The sequence below is a fragment of the Nylanderia fulva genome, unplaced genomic scaffold (assembly GCF_048542155.1).
Source record: "Nylanderia fulva isolate GAGA-0341 unplaced genomic scaffold, ASM4854215v1 Scaffold28, whole genome shotgun sequence".
Classification (NCBI taxonomy): domain Eukaryota; kingdom Metazoa; phylum Arthropoda; class Insecta; order Hymenoptera; family Formicidae; genus Nylanderia; species Nylanderia fulva.
In genome coordinates, this window is record NW_028190347.1 from 2,164,889 (window position 1) to 2,181,109 (window position 16,221).

The window sequence follows — 16,221 nt, forward strand, 5'->3', positions numbered from 1 at the left end:
GGAAAAATACGAGACTTTCGCAAGAGAGAGAAGCGTAAAGAGCATCTCGACATAAATCTAATATCAGACTTTCTCATCTCGCGAAACCACTTTGCAGAAAAAAAACACTGCATTGCGCTGGCGTATACATATTCATACTATATATATATATATTTTTCCCCAATCTTCAAACATAACAGCACGACGAAGCGAAGGATCGAACATGTTCTCCAACGGTGTCATTGAAATCGCTGCGGCCGAATCGCGAGATTGCGTTTATCGAGGCACAAAGGGAGAGAGTGTCGACGGATCTCTCGCGGAAAAACCGAAGATACCATACGATCGTGAATGGCGAGCTCGTTCGCAGCCGACGGGTAGACGGCGGGCTACCGAACGTCGAGTTTAATGCAGATTAAGGAGCACGGGGTGAAGGGGAGAGGGACTAGAGGGTCCTTTGTAGAACGCGTTTCGTTCGGTATTAGCTGGAAGTAGCTCGTAGAACCTTGGTATTACCTGGAATTACGTCTCAATCTACCGTGGCCGTCGACTAAACTAATATTAAAACTTTTAACGTAGTTAGAGCGCGGCCCGTGGTTGCTTTACCGTCCGTGAAGCTCCATGCTCGTTCTCTCTATCCCCCTTCCCCCTCCCCCCCCTCTTTCTCTCTCTCTTCTACCTGTCCCTCATCTTTTAACCTATCTCTCTTTCTCTCGCGCAGACGTACCATCCTCTTTCTCGCCCCCGTACACGCGTATGTGTATGTGCGTGAGTTGCATTGACCGCTACTGAACTTTGATGTGTTTCCTGCACAAAATTCACCTCCGAAGTCATAAATTAGCTACCGGAGACCGATGCGTTTCTCTTTGGTCGGCTCCCTCGAACCTGCACCAATACCACGAGCCAGCACTTCAGCGAGCTCAAAAGCATCAAAAGCAAACGTCGGACAAACCTCACCGGTTTGCCGATGGCAGGAATTATGGAAGTATAGTATATGTAATATAACAAATATATTCGATTTAGATTGTCATCTAATTTTTCTGACACGTTTCTTCCATCTACATGAAAATGAAATATATTTTTTTTTCTTTTTTTTTCTCTCTTCGCTTGTCTGATCAAATAGCGATTATTATAGGGATATTTTGTAGGAATGTCATATAACTTTGAAGTCATATGCACGATTATGACGAAAAGTTGTGTATTTAAATTTATTTCATCGCAATTTTCATCTTTTTACCGGCTCATTTATCTCTCATTACATTCCATGTGGATAAAATCTTAATCAAAAATATAATTAAAAAAAATATGGCGCAGGCGAAGACATTTCAAATATATATTAAATGAAATTCTCTCTAAAATCACGCTGTTCAACGATTGTGCCAATTATTTTTGACACGTTTTCAAAGTTGTTTTCGTTGGTCACTTTCACTTTGCTGATCGTAGCCTATCTTTAAAGTGCGTCGGCTGTCCTCGTTCTCACCGGGACAAGAACTTTTTATTCCGACGCTTAAGAAACGGCCGAGTCTTGCCAGATCGGAGTTACTCCATTTAGAATCTATTAAGTGAATTAAGTTCCACCAATGAAGTAGTTCTTCTCGCTTCGCCTCTCTATCTTGCTTTCCGCCAACCGTTGGCAACTTTTACTCCTTCCAGCTTCCTTCCAAAGTTGTCCGAGGACGGAGCGTCGGCCAGATGCGGAAAGATGGTAGAGGGAGGCAAAAATCGAAAATTTACTCTCAGATTCACACCGAATAATGCGAGAAGAGACGAGAGCGACTAAAGGAAATACCGTTTTAAACACGGCAGTAAAATCGAGCACGTTGTACGAGCGAAAATAAAAACTGTCTTGCAGTCCGGAAATAAAGTATCGGTATCTTGCAGCTGAAACAATTAAGCGCCGTTTCACAATGTAAAGATAGAATGAATGTTCTGTATACGACACTTCCATGCTTTCGCATTCAAGCCATAAGAAGATGTAGGTCGTTCTAGTTCCAAGACATGTATGCATTTATATTTTTTTGTCTTGCCAGCAGGCATAGAAAGATCTCTACGCGATAATATCTATCGATATTTTCCACTTGTAGTCACGATTAATATACGCGTCGATATCAAAGATGATCATTTATCAGATACATGTAAATCATATATCAGTATGATCATATGTAAGTAGTAAAGACACGTGTTAAACTAGCATCAGAAAATTAATTAGTCAATAACAGACTCAAATTACGAATTGTAATATTATTAAAATAAATAAATGATTTTCTGTCGTCACGTACATATACCTATAAATGTGTATTTTCCTTTCATTTATTCACAACGTAAATCCGAGGCTTTGTAATTAACGTGAGGATTCTCGTACATGGTTTATTAATGCTACACTACACGCTTCGTATTATAACAACTCGCGATTTTGCATTAAGATTTAAAACACAACATATGCGTGTTTGGAAAAAAAAATCGAAGAGTAAAAAACAAATGCATTATTCGAGAAATTCCTTAAATTCCTTCGCATCAGCTTTCCCTGCCTCACGAATCTTGCGTCATTCCTCGCTTCGATCATTCCGCCGTGACAACGCGGCTTTTGTTTGATTGCAATCAATTTCCATACATCATTCGCCACACTAAGCGTGATGATAATGTTGACGGATAATCTGTATCCAGTGCGGTGCTTTGATGCCTTAATGAACAATCGCGATATTTACTTTGTCGCGGTGCAAGATGATCGACTCTGCGTGTTCAAAGTTTCCTAAATGATTTAACTTACAACCGGCTATCTCATTAACAAGCACGTTTACGGCCGCCTTGATATTGTCGCCTAACAGTGTTCATCAATACTTTTGAAACTATATTGGCCAGAGAAGCGAAAGTAAAAGTGAATGCGGAATACAATAACGCTCACGCGATGATTAATCCTTCAGACGTATGTAAACTTGGAAACTGAATAAATTAGGAAACTGTCATAAGAATTTAAAAGACTAATCTGAAACTAATTAATAACGATAAATAATGAATGGTTTTATCTTGTCTATAATGTTACTTGCAATATATTCTTATATAAATCAATTATTAATAAAGTAATATAATAATTATTGCTAAATAAAATACTTTATATAATGTATCACATAATTTTATCACATAATTTAAATTAAATTTTCTAACTCTATAACCGCAATATTAAAAGAACAGAATAGCTTGTACGTATTCGACTCGATACAATATGAAGCGATGTATGCAATTTTTAGTATATAATTTGCTGTATCAATAGTACCTAAAATATATCCTGAACGCGGTAGCGACGTATAAAACATCCTCGCGTTCGCAAGCCTCGAAGAGGAGTGTTGGAACGTCCTGCCCCGACGACGTTTTCATCCCTCCCCGTCCTACCCTCGAAATACTAGAGAGCTTTCCCATCTCTTTCTCTCCTCCCGCGTCCTCTTTGTCGGTCCTCCTCTTGCCGGAAACGTGCGCGCAAGCGTGGCCCCACTCTCGCTGAAAGCTCGCCGGCGAGAGACACACTCGGGAAAAGCTCCGCGTTCCACGCCTCCCACGATAGGCTTACTTTCGCGTTACTTTTTGCCGGCTAGAAGGACGACGCCGGCGTCGTCTCGTAGGTGGTCGTGGGGTCCATACATGGCCCGCGCCCAGGAGGAAAAAGCTCTCTTCGTCGTCGTCGTCGTCCAGGAAAGAGCTTTCCTACAAGCCTGGACTGGCTGCTTTCTCTTTTTGCTCTTTCTCTCCGTTTCGCGCGACCGCCGTCCTTTCTTCAGGGTACCACCGATTCCCGGCTTCGTCTTTTTGCGCCCCGCTTCTGTTTCCGAGCTATCGCGAACAATAAACGACGGTACTCTCCGGAATTATAGCCGACACCGGAACGACAGCCAGAAGGGATCCACTCCGAGTCGAAAGTAGAGTATTTGTCTGACATGTAATTGCTCCCGATAACCCGCCGTTTGAGAACGATTCCGTTCGTTAATAGTGCATCATGATAGTTTCGAGACAATCGATTTTCTCCTAGCGCATTATAAATATCGTTGAAATACATTTGATACAGCAATATTTCACGTAACGTTTGTCGCGTAAACGGATATTATTTGCTTCTCGAATAATTTTTCGAAAACATAATTACATATAAAGTACTTTATCTTAAAACTGAAGATTTGAGACCATGTTTTTGCTCCCCAGCCGATTGCTTTAGGAAAAAGGAAAACCGCAAGACGGTGAGACGGTAATTATGCAGGCACTAGTACTTTGCGCGGAAGTAGGAAAAATCCTGAAGCGAAGTATGTTAATGGCCGAAAGTGAAATAAAACGGCCGCGAGGTCACTCGAGCGGCAAAGTTCAAAGTCCAAAGTTCGGTCGCCACCCCTCGAATCCCCTTTCCTCGGAGACGCAACTCCCGGACTTTTCGAACATCCCCGCAAGAGTGGAATCACCGGAGTATTCTACTAGAGAATTCGCCGTTAAAGAAATGAATAATAAACATGCTGCGCACTGCGCTCTCTCTCTCTCTCTCTCTCTCTCTCTCTGTCTTCTCCCTTTAAAAAGATTCTTTAAATATTCTTTAAGCGACCGTCGAATTATATGTTTGTTGTTTGAGTTGCTAATAGTTATTTACATTACTCATTGCCAAGAATATTAATATGCACTCGGCACTTTTGCATGTTTAATTATTATCTTCCAAACCGTGCATTACTATCGACAAAGTAAAAATAATTGCTCCAGTAGAGCACGATAAAGTCGTCGGAGCATCAAGATATCTTACAGCGGGCTCATCGAAGTTGAAGTTTGCCAAAGGGGTTACTGATCTGATTTTAGGGGCGTTCGACGGTAGCTTTTAGGGGCGAGCAGCGCAAGATACAGGCAGATATAAGAAGGCAAACACGGACGACACGTTTATATATCTGTATATGCGTATTTGTTCGTAAATACGGGAACCCAAGGCGTTGCGTACGAAGGTAAATATTGACAGGGGAACAAATAGAGAGAAAGAAAGGAAAAAAAGAGAGATGCGCAGAGAAGCGCGTATATAGACTCATATATCCATCGGAGGAAGAACGATGATGCCTCGTGGTCCGAGGCATAAATCCATCGGTTTGCTCTCTATCTTAACTCTCGCTCTACGTACTACCTCGAGGCATCGAGGAGGCTTTTTCGGAGATCAACCTCCGCGATCTCGTCTGCAATTTTTATTGTCTCGGGGGCGCCGTCAGTCTCACATGTGTCGGTCCAGTTCGATCCACGAAACTGACTCGTCGCATTTATAATCAATTGACGTTTCTCGGTTCATTTATTTATAAATTAAATATAATAGCATAATTGCAACTGCATGCCTATTTTTCGACAAATAGAATTTATTTTCACGCACGATTAAATAAGTAAACAAAAATGCATATTACATCCATATTCTATTAGTATTCAAGATATATTTTTTTAATTAATATCACTTTTTATATATATATATATATGTGTTAAAGCATTCAAAAATCAAAAATTTTATTAATAAATATTATTATTATGTATTCTAATTTTAATGACAGTTGTCTTTTAAAGTAGACGCAGCATGCATGATATATGATTTCGTAATTATTTAGCAATTTCTTGACGACTCGCGAAAAGCGAGCATGATTGCAACATTAAGCGAGATGTCCTATTGAATGTTAAATGATACGAAAATGAGGAACGATGCCGGTCGTAAGGCAGGAAAGGAATGCCGTCGACGTTTTCTCCGTCGATGGTCGCTATCGCAATATTAATTGACGCAAGAAATTAGCTTCGCGATCCCTGAGAATGATTGATCGCATAATGAGAAATCCCTAATAATGACCTCGACGTTTTGGGGTCCGGAGAAACCGTGGTGGTGGCGATGGTCGGGGGTGGAAAGGTATTAAGAAACGACATTAGATTATAATTTATATTAAAATCTGTGCAAGGAGATAAAGAGAGGAGACACCCACCGACGGTCGATCTCAACCCTTCGCCAGTGGCGTAACATCTGTCGTCTTAAGAACGATCAACATGATACTTGAGTGTTAAGTTAAAATTATGTGTCAAAACTTGGAATTTAAATTGTACATCTCTCTCTTTTTTATCTCAAAATCAAAATTATATCTAACAAAGTAGTTATAAAAAAGTATTACGTTCTACACAGTAAAATTGATAGACAAAAGTGTCTAATAACAAATATAGACTTTCCATAGAAAAATTCGTTATATCTGATTATTGATAATTTTAAAGATAATTTTATAGATCTGTTAAAATTATTTAATAATAATGATACAACGAAAATGGGAGAATAAAAGTGTCACTTTAATTAATCTCTACGCCAATGAAGAATAATCAAGGGGTGGTCCAAGAGACGCTTTATGGCAGAGAAGTGAGAAAGAGAGACAGAGACTGAAGGTACATCGCACATAAGGCAGGCAATGCGATAGAGAATGTATTATAGTAAAGCAAAGATGGGGTAGAGGGACAGCATACTTAGACATAATGGGATACAACTTTAGACTTATTCGAATTAAGATATTGAGCGTGCAAATGCTCGGCATAACACGTTACATTCTAAAAAAAAGTATTTTTCAGTCAACACATCACTCTTAGAAAGATCATTTAAAAATATTTTTTACATACATATAAAGAAATATATTTTTTAAAAATTAAACAACAAATCGATAATTTTTACGATATAGTTATGTCGATAAAAAAATTAAAAGTATGTGAAACAATTTATTAAAATAATTTCATAAGACTTGTCCGAAACATGAATTTTCGTTCTTCTACTTTATTTGATTCAAGTCTAAAAGTTACGACGCGATAAAATGAACCTATATAGTATTCGCTTTTGCGATTATCGTCGATCCACGATTCTCTCGTTACCAATAATAAAGTGTGTGATTTATACGAGTGTTTATGGCGAGAAGCGCATAATCGCGCGAGTGCAAGGACCTGCCAACAGGACGAGCACGACGAACGAAGAGACCCTCTTTACTTGCCGCCGACGGTACGAAACGAGACCCGCATTACATCCGAGCGACAGGACGATATCATGAATTATAAAATGACGGTAAAAGCGAAAGTTTCCAGTGGTTTCGCGAATCCAGCAGCGTGTGAGGAGAGGAGAGAGACAGAGATCGCGGCAGGGAACGAACCAACCAACTAACCGACCAGACAGGCTCCTCCTAATTTAATGAAATAGCGAAGGGTTAGGCTTCTCTAGCACTTGAAGCGCCGAGCAAATGTTTAGGCAAAGTAACCCGGATACATGACGAATACGGAAATGTAGTTGTGCACCGCATTCGCGGGTTTGACACGTCTATGTATTTTTCTTGCGTTTTTGCTTAATATGAAAGAGCGTTATTATAAAAATATTGCTTGTTGTTAAATGTACATTAATATTTCACACAAAAATGAAAAGAAAGTTTTTAAAAGTTAAAGAAATAAATTGTAATTATATATATATATCTTTTTTTTAATTCGCAACTTGCACCTCAACATTAGCTACGTTTCGTCCAAATATTACATTATACAATTTGCTTTCAAAGAGATGAAGACGACTTCGGAATATTAATAAACTGCATTGCGTCCGGTATTTATTTACGTGTATCCCTCGCGCTCCCTCTCTTCCCTTTATCCTCGAGAAAGATCCATTAAAATGGATGTGAGACGCTTTTTGACGACGGCGATAGTGATGCTAGCTCGCAGCATCCGCGCCAACCCATCCGACCTCGCTCTCTGCCTCCGAGCGGTGAACATGCAAATGCGAAACCGGTTACGCGAGCGTTTTCACGTCCGCAACGAGGCGGTAACGAGAGAAATCCGACGAGACGTCTCCTGGATAATTTCCCTCCTAGGGCACACGAAAGTGTCCTACGCATACTCGATTATCAGCGTAACGAAAGGGCGAAATCCGCGCGGTTCGTCGTCTATAAGTTTGAACGCCGTTTACGAGTTAAAATTTGAAAGCTTGTTTCAAAAATACGATCCTCATTTTTGATCGACATTTCAGGATTTTATAATATTTATCGAAATACGTTTCTCTTCTTTGCTATGTATAGAAATGATATGTATTGGTTGAATTTTAACCGAACTGTTGGTCAAGCAAACTTCACGAAAGATGAAGGGAGTCGCTTCTGAAATGGACATCCTCGCGTTCGCGCCGATATATCTCCCTAACTTCAATCTGGCAATACTCGGCACAATACCGTTCTCATCCAGGAGGTCTGGTCGGGCGACGATGGAAACGAATGGGAGGACCGCTCACCGGTGGTAGTAATCTGGAGGTATTCCCCGGACAGCCACGCGGACGAGTAAGGGGTTGGGGGAGGGGGTGAGGAAGTGCGATGACTGTACGACGAGCAAGGAGTGTCAGGCCTGCGGGGAGAATGGCTGTGAGGAAGTGAGTTAGAAAGAGAGAGGGAGCACGGTCGTGATTACAGTGCCGTGTATTCAAATGGTCAGTCCGACCCACACCAATCACAACGAGCACCCCCGAACATCCCCGATACCCTTGTCTAATGCCAAAGGGACCAACACCGAGTGTACGCGGTGACACAGAAGTGCGCGACGTGTCCACACGCACGCACGCACGCACGCACCGACCTTTCGCACGTCGAATCGAGAAATGGTAATATGCAACTTGGCCGACAAGCTTCCCTCCGTCGACTGGAAAATTCGAAGGACCTCCCCAGAGATCCGGCTGACCGTTGCAGGACATCGAAAGACCTCCCAGTCTCCCGTAATAACGTACCCTTCGTCGTCACACTATTGCATCGCTTGATATGTTGCCCTCGCGGAGACAAAGAGCTCTTTCTCTTTCTCTTTAGTCATTTCGAATATTTTGTAACTTATATTTGCGATGTATTGAAAATTCATCTAGATATAATCGTGATAGAAAAAAATGATGTTTCTCTCAAAACTGGCGAGAACATCCTTATAAACGATTGCTGTAGTCGAGAGGCGACTTAGACTAATAGTTTGTAACGGACAAACATTATGCAAATCGAGTCAATCGTCGAACTTGAAAGATAACCTCCTTGTTGGCAGGCGTGATAACTAGTGGTAGGTAGGTAGAGATCTAGGAGAACGAGAAGGAGACGGTGAAGATGGCGAGAGGTCGTAGGACGACCCTAGTTAGTCCCGGGTCTATGAATCGTTAATGCTAATCAGGATCGCCAGGGCTGCGGACGAGGTGACGTCAGCCCTTCGTCAGAGATATGGACGCGACGAAGGGACTTGATCAATTAACCCTTCGCGATATAGATAAACTTCGAAGACCACCTTCGCATTCTCGTATACGGTTGTACAACTAAATGTACAAATTTAATATTAATTAAGAAACGGTGTTTAATAATAGAAATAATAGAAATTCTGGAAACTAAAGAAAATTAAGAATACGATCAAAATAGATCAATTTGCATTACTCTTGTGCTCTTTTCCAAATACACGGATTTAATATATATCAGAAAAAATTCGATCTTTTTCAAAATCCCATGACATTAATACAGAAATAAATTAATCAAACATAGTTTATATTTGTTGTGTTCTCTTCTAGAGAAATTCCATTAAAAAAATGATTCCGTTCAAACAATCGATCGATATAATGAACGCAAACGCGGAAGCACAGATTAGAAGGAGATCATCCCTTTTCCGAGGACTCAGCAAAATGTCGCGATACCGAACAGCAAACACTTCGCGAAAAGGGAGAAGAGACGTCGACCGGGGGTTGATTCCGTTCGGCTTCCGCGAATCGCCTCGCACAAGTGTGCCTTATCTACCGACGAGAATATAAATTTTGTCGAAAGGTCGACGATGCGTTACGGGGACGCATACGGCAATTCGCCATCTCCTATTAGCCATTGTTTGCTGCGGGCTTGACCCAAGATTAACGCTCACAATCATCGGTCGTTCATTTTATCGGCCATGTCGCACACACGTCGTAAAAAGTGCTTCTGGAAGAAGAAACTTAAACGATATTGTCACTTATCTAACAGAATTGCTTTCCGAATTTTTATAATTTCAATAGCGGCTTTCAGTTTCCTCTTGAAACGTGATTTTATCATATATTATAAATAATAAAAATTTAAGTACTAATATTTTTATCAATTTTGTAGCAATTATTTATCAACTGATTGTTCAAATTGAAATTTTGACATTCTTATTTCATTATTGACTCGATACAGATATTCGGTAGTACGAACAAGTAAGCGATACTGAAAAGAAACGAAGGTACATATATCGGGTTTATTTGAAAATTTTCCAAGCGTGCTGCACCGACTTAACTCACGCTAACTCTGACGAGTCCGTAGAGCGTGCCGTTGGAAGGCGCGAAGTGAAAAATGTGAGAAACTTGCCGCTCCCGACCACGTGCAGCTGACGATTGCATCACGGTCCGCGAAAGGTACCGCGTGCAACGAATATGCAACGCGAAAATATAATTGTGTAATAACGAGATATAAGCGAGAGATATTTATTTTTCAAGGCTTATGGAAGCTCGCGCAGACTTGGTACAAACCACGTTCGCAATTAGTAGCAACGAGCAAAATTAACATGCGCAAATGAACGCTACACAGCGTCGACCTACCCTATACCACGCGTTTTGCTGGACACGCAAACTTTTCAGCAGATTTTTTCAGCAGATTAGCAAATGTGCCTCACACATCGGAATACATGAGCTAAAGTAGAAATTTTTTTCACAAATTCAGGAGAGTTAAAAGAAATCTTTCAATTTATTTAAAATTAAAAGATTTTGGTAAATAAAAAATATAATTAATATTTATACAATTTCAATTTTTACAACAAAAACTGCGTATAAAATAACGTTATTATTGAAGAAAGATTGTTCTCAAAAATGGAATCCTGTATAACTTTGCAAAGCTCGATGCAAATTTGCAAATATTCTATATATGATGATTCAAAGCTTGCTCGTATTGAAACGCGGTGACTGTTTTTCTGCCGCTACATGTGCGCGATATTTCGAGAACGAGTAAATATTCGGCACTGACCAGCTCAACCCTGGTTCGACGAGTTTCGGCAACGCTGAAGGGGGTTAACTAGCGAGCTAACGAATGCAATATGTCGGAACCGGCTAAAAGCAGGAAATCGCTACAACGAGCGGGCCGAGACCGGGCCGTTGGTCATTGTAAGCACGAAAACGCGCTCCGAAAAATACAGCCGAACAGCCAGCAGCGATTTTTGTCAGTTATTCAGTTATTAGTTTCATTCAGGGAAACGCTAGCTGCGTGTTCGACGCCCTGCAGACGCGAATACGCCGCGGTTGCTTTGTCGTGGAGCGAATTCCCGTGAAATTTCTGCCTCCTTTCCGCGCATTTTTGTTTTATTCATCGGTATATAGCGAAAAAAATTAATGATCCCTTTCCGCCGCGCGGAATGCGAAATACGAGACTCGCGTTTCGATGAATAATTATTATCCCAATTTTTGCCGTTTCATTATACCGAGCAGGTTATTTGATCAGTAGAAACAATTATGTCGATCGTGGCAAGTCGACATTTGCGTACGAATTTTTCTCTCAAAATTTCTCAACTATTCTCAACATAATGCAGTAAGATAAACAAAAATAATCAAACGATACACAGACAGAGAGAACGATGATATCGTTGACCAAATATAACTAACGAGCACATGGCGCGATCGATAAATCGTTGAATCGTTCTCGTTATCGGGATCGCCGATTTCGGTTTTCCAGAAGTGCGTGCTTCTTCTTCAAGCATTCTCGGAGGGACGGTGAATTGCAGGGGGGAGAAAGAGAGGGGGATAGCGATAAATTCCGCAAGAGCTGCGTAAGAACGGGGCAGAGGGCGGCTCGTCGATAATAAGGGGATGATCTCGCGATAAGGGCGGCGGCATTAATTGAGATTCCAGATAGAGTGTGGTAACTTTTGCTCGGAGCCGCGAGCTCGGATAACGATCGCCGGAACAATGGCAGCTGCGGCCGCATCTGGGCTGCATCGAGAGTCCATGAGAGACTCGGGCGAGCAGACAGAGTGCAGGAGAAAAGAAATGGGGCTGCCCCGTGAACGGAAAAAGAAAGGAGACGGACTTTGGCTCTTGATGCCGCGGGAGAGTCCATAAATCCATTCACGAGCGATAACTCGAATCTCATCCTTTCTCTTCTATATACTAGTCTAGTTTGTCTCGCTCCTGCTTTTTCTACCATCTCAGCGATTGATCGTGGCTGTACTCGAGTGATAATATTCTTGGTATCAGATATCAAGTTGTGTAGCTTCATCTTCAAAAAAATACAACTGTTGTGTTCTTGCAGAGAATGCAACGTTGTGTATAATGCTAACTTTAAATAACGATTTCCATCACAGCATCGAATAAGCGAGACATTAAACTGATGTAATAACGAAAAGGGGAAAATTAAAATGTGTTGTTACGCTTTGTATGGGCAGAGGATGACTTAAATCCAGGTACAAGGAGCTTTAAAGCGAAGGATTCAGGATTCTGCAGCGTGCTGCCCTCGGACGACGATGGATCGAAGTCAAGTAGTCTAACTAGTATTAATTAACAAGGCTTTAATTTCCTCTGTTGCTTTCGAAATTAAAAATATCTTCGAAATTATATTTTCAGAACTTTATTTTTGAGTTGTTTCTACTACACGTGTAAAAGTAATTTTAAAAAAATATATATCCTTACGTAAATCTCAAGAATCGTGAAGATCAAAGTTTTAACTCAAAATCCCTGTCAATTAATTTATATAAAAATTTTACTCAAAAAGAAAAAATGAAATTGATTGATGGATTAAATGGAACATTAAGAAAAGTGTTTGAGAAAAAATTCTTTAGAACTCTTTGCGAAAAGAAATCTAAATATAAGAATAGATATAAAAATAGAGCGTATTATATTTTGTCAATTATCTCCGTGATAAATAATTAATATATAAAATACTCAATTTTTACGCAGATCATATACATATATGGAAATAATTGTATTGCTATTTAAATTCTCTCTCTCTCTCTCCCTCTTTCTCTTGAAATATTCCATCTGTTGCGATATATCTATGTATTACATCACGATACATATGTATAATAACGTATGTATATGTAAGACGCAACAACGTTAAGCATCATTGGCACAAGATGCCTCCTGCTTCCCGATAGATTCCACCGATTTCGTCTGATAAATTTCACTGGGCGGATATATTCAGGTAACGGAAAGCTATTACAAGGCGATATCTATCGAGGTGGGGCGGACGGGAGGGCCGCCTGGAGAGAAATAAAGAGCGATTGCCTCGGTAAATCAGAGCCCTCCACTCGCGCCATCGAGGCCGCCGCCACCCTTCGTGCTCGCCCGGCAGGAACACCTTCCTTCCGCCGAGTCGTCGTGCTGCATACCAGCCGCGAAACGAAGAACACGAAGAACATACGTATCGAGACATTAGCGGACCTTCGTCGTCTATCCTCCCCGAGAACGCGTCTTATATCTCTTTTCTCTTCTCTTCTCTCGCGTTCGTTTCAACCCATTCGATGGCCTATACGACGGGATGGCATTACCGCGCTCGCTCACCCCCGAAAGTATTTCCCGAACAGCGATAAAGCACCGCGATGTATCATCCGTTGCGCGCGACCGCGCGCGGCTAATAAATTCCTGTCGAACACGAGCGGAATCCGCCTGTCCTCATTTCGTCGCGCGGTTACACGAAACCCGTTGCCTCGAGAATTGTTTATTCTCCGACTAACGCACACATCATTCCCGCAGAAGAAGAATTTACATGAATGGAGACATATGAATGGGGAATGTATGTATGTACGTCATATATTAGTCTATCAATTTTTCACTTTTAAATGACTAATGCTACAAAAAAGAGAATTCTATTTTTTACACACAGACAGAAATATAAATATATATATATATATTTTTTTTTTCCTTATAATCTTCAATAGGAATGATTTGTCAAACGCATGATTTTTTTACAAGATTATTTTCTATGCATTCGCGAGTAATATTAAAAAAAAATTAATTTCAAGAGAATCTCTAATGTTTTATATACATAAAAATATTTAATATACTTGCGCTGCGCATTAAAGACAAGAAATATGTCTAGTAATTTTTCAAGCTGTGTCTCATGAGACTATCGCAGGCATTCTCGTGGAAAATGGCAATACTCTGTACGTGATATAGTTCGGAACGAGAAGAACATACACGCGCGGCAAGCTTTTTGGCCGTACCATCGCTAAACCCCGTCCACGCTCATGTAATAATAAATCGGGCGATCGCCATCGATAACAACTGCAAAGATACGCCGTTATCTCGCGCAGCGGACGGTCTGGCCGTTTTATAGATAATTTATTGGCTGAGCAATTTGTAAGGGTCCGAATAATGGCGCAGAATCCAACGAAATCCTACCGGCTATACCAACTCGCTAAAGACACGTGAGTTTATGGCCAGGGTGAAAATCCCTCGAATTCACTTACTGCTTTAGTTTCAGATCTTCCTCTATAATTTATCGCGTGAAATTTCTTCACTACTTAATCCATATTCTCGTCACACAACATTAATTTTGACGGTACAGTCTTTGAGATGCGAAACACTCTCGAGAGACGAAAAGATTCAAGCAACACTATAAAGTACAGATATATTTACTCATCGAGCTGCATTCTCGTTTTCATATATACATATTTTTTCTTCCCTCTCACATATATTTTATATAAAACTTGTATAGAAAAAAATTATATACGCATATTAAAATCTCTATTCGCATATATCTATTTTAAAGATTACTCAATGCACCTAAATTAAAATGTGCTTTTATCTTTAATGCAATTATTAATTGACGCTCTTTTCCGAAATGCTGATTTTTTTCTCAAATTAAGTTACGATCACAATTTTCACATCAACCCGTTCCGAAGGACTTCCATCTTCATGGTGGCTCTTCGCGTCGAAATTTCCGCGGGATATTCAGGACGTCGGAGAAACTTGGAAATTATAAACTCGTCAGGCATTTACGAGAAACGATTAAAGCCAGCCCACATCGTCATGGATAACGGTGACGAGAGAGGAGAAAATGGACGAGAAAAGAGAAAGGGAGAGAGAGAGAGACTTCTATCGCGACTAAGCCGACGGTAGTCGCCGCACGCACGTTCCCAAATTCTATCTCCATCCTTCTCATCAACCGTGTATCTTTTCACCCTCTATATATATATATATATATATACGTCCTTCTCCATCACATATAAAACGATTTATCAAGCTTGCACCGGCATAACGGCTTATTCATGTGCGTGGATCCTCTCGAAAACGCGGCTTAACGATCTACTTCCTGTGGTCTGACACAGGATTTTTCGAGATTCCTTAATAGTTCCGTTGATATTCCGTGACAATTTCATTATCAGCATTTTTGCCAACTGCACGCATAGTCTGTGTCCGGAATGATCGTCTAAACGTTTTGCTTTCTGTCAGTAGACAGTATTTACGAATGTAGGTATTTTTATATATAAATCGAAAGAATTACATGTATATTATATAACTCTTTATATAAAGTCTTATACATAGGTATAGGTAGAGAGGATGTAATATATCGAATATCAAACTTTTTTAGTATAATTTGTTGTGTGTATATTTAGATTCAAAAAGATAAATTGTATAAAAATAAATATTGTTATTCTCAACAATTAATGCACTGAATAAAATCAAAACATCACCGAAAAAGATGATTGTATGTTCTGGTTGAACTATTTCAATATTTGTTATACTGAACAGAAAAGCTGCCACAACAATTTGCAATTGTTTCTTGTACAAATTATATATATATATATATATATATATATATATATATATATATATATACGTAATATTATAAATTGCAAATTGTAGTCTTTGAGTAAAATTGGGACTATAAAATCGAAATGATCTAAAATAAATGTAGAAAACTTTTGCAAATTGTATTTTCAAGCTCCCTTTAAATATTTCATTATAGATATCAGCCATGGTATTGAACTTTGTTTATTGAAATTTATCAGTTAAATTGCTCCTATATAGTTGCTACGTTCGAACTTGCATTTTACATTTGCATCTTTTCCGACTGATCCCTCGGCATCAAAATTGTGCGGGGAGCAAGAAGAAATAGATGCTTCCACGGACCATTGAGATTTATCGCTTGTGCTTCCTGTGCTTGCTTCGCATCAGGATCGATTTCGCTTGAGAAGAGAAGCTCGCCTTGCAGGAAGGACGGAAAGTCGGGGAGGTATCTCTTCGCCTTTTCGCGTACAACCAAACACCGAAACCCT

General features: G+C 40.1%; 1 protein-coding gene and 1 pseudogene across 3 annotated transcripts in view; one reads left to right on the plus strand and one right to left on the minus strand.

Moving 5' to 3' along the window:
• Positions 1 to 16,221, minus strand: part of LOC114937648 (uncharacterized) — a 288,573-nt gene that overhangs the window by 175,255 nt on the left and 97,097 nt on the right. The gene's annotated exons all lie outside the window — the stretch shown is intronic.
• LOC146722740 (uncharacterized) lies at positions 691 to 2,207 on the plus strand (annotated as a pseudogene).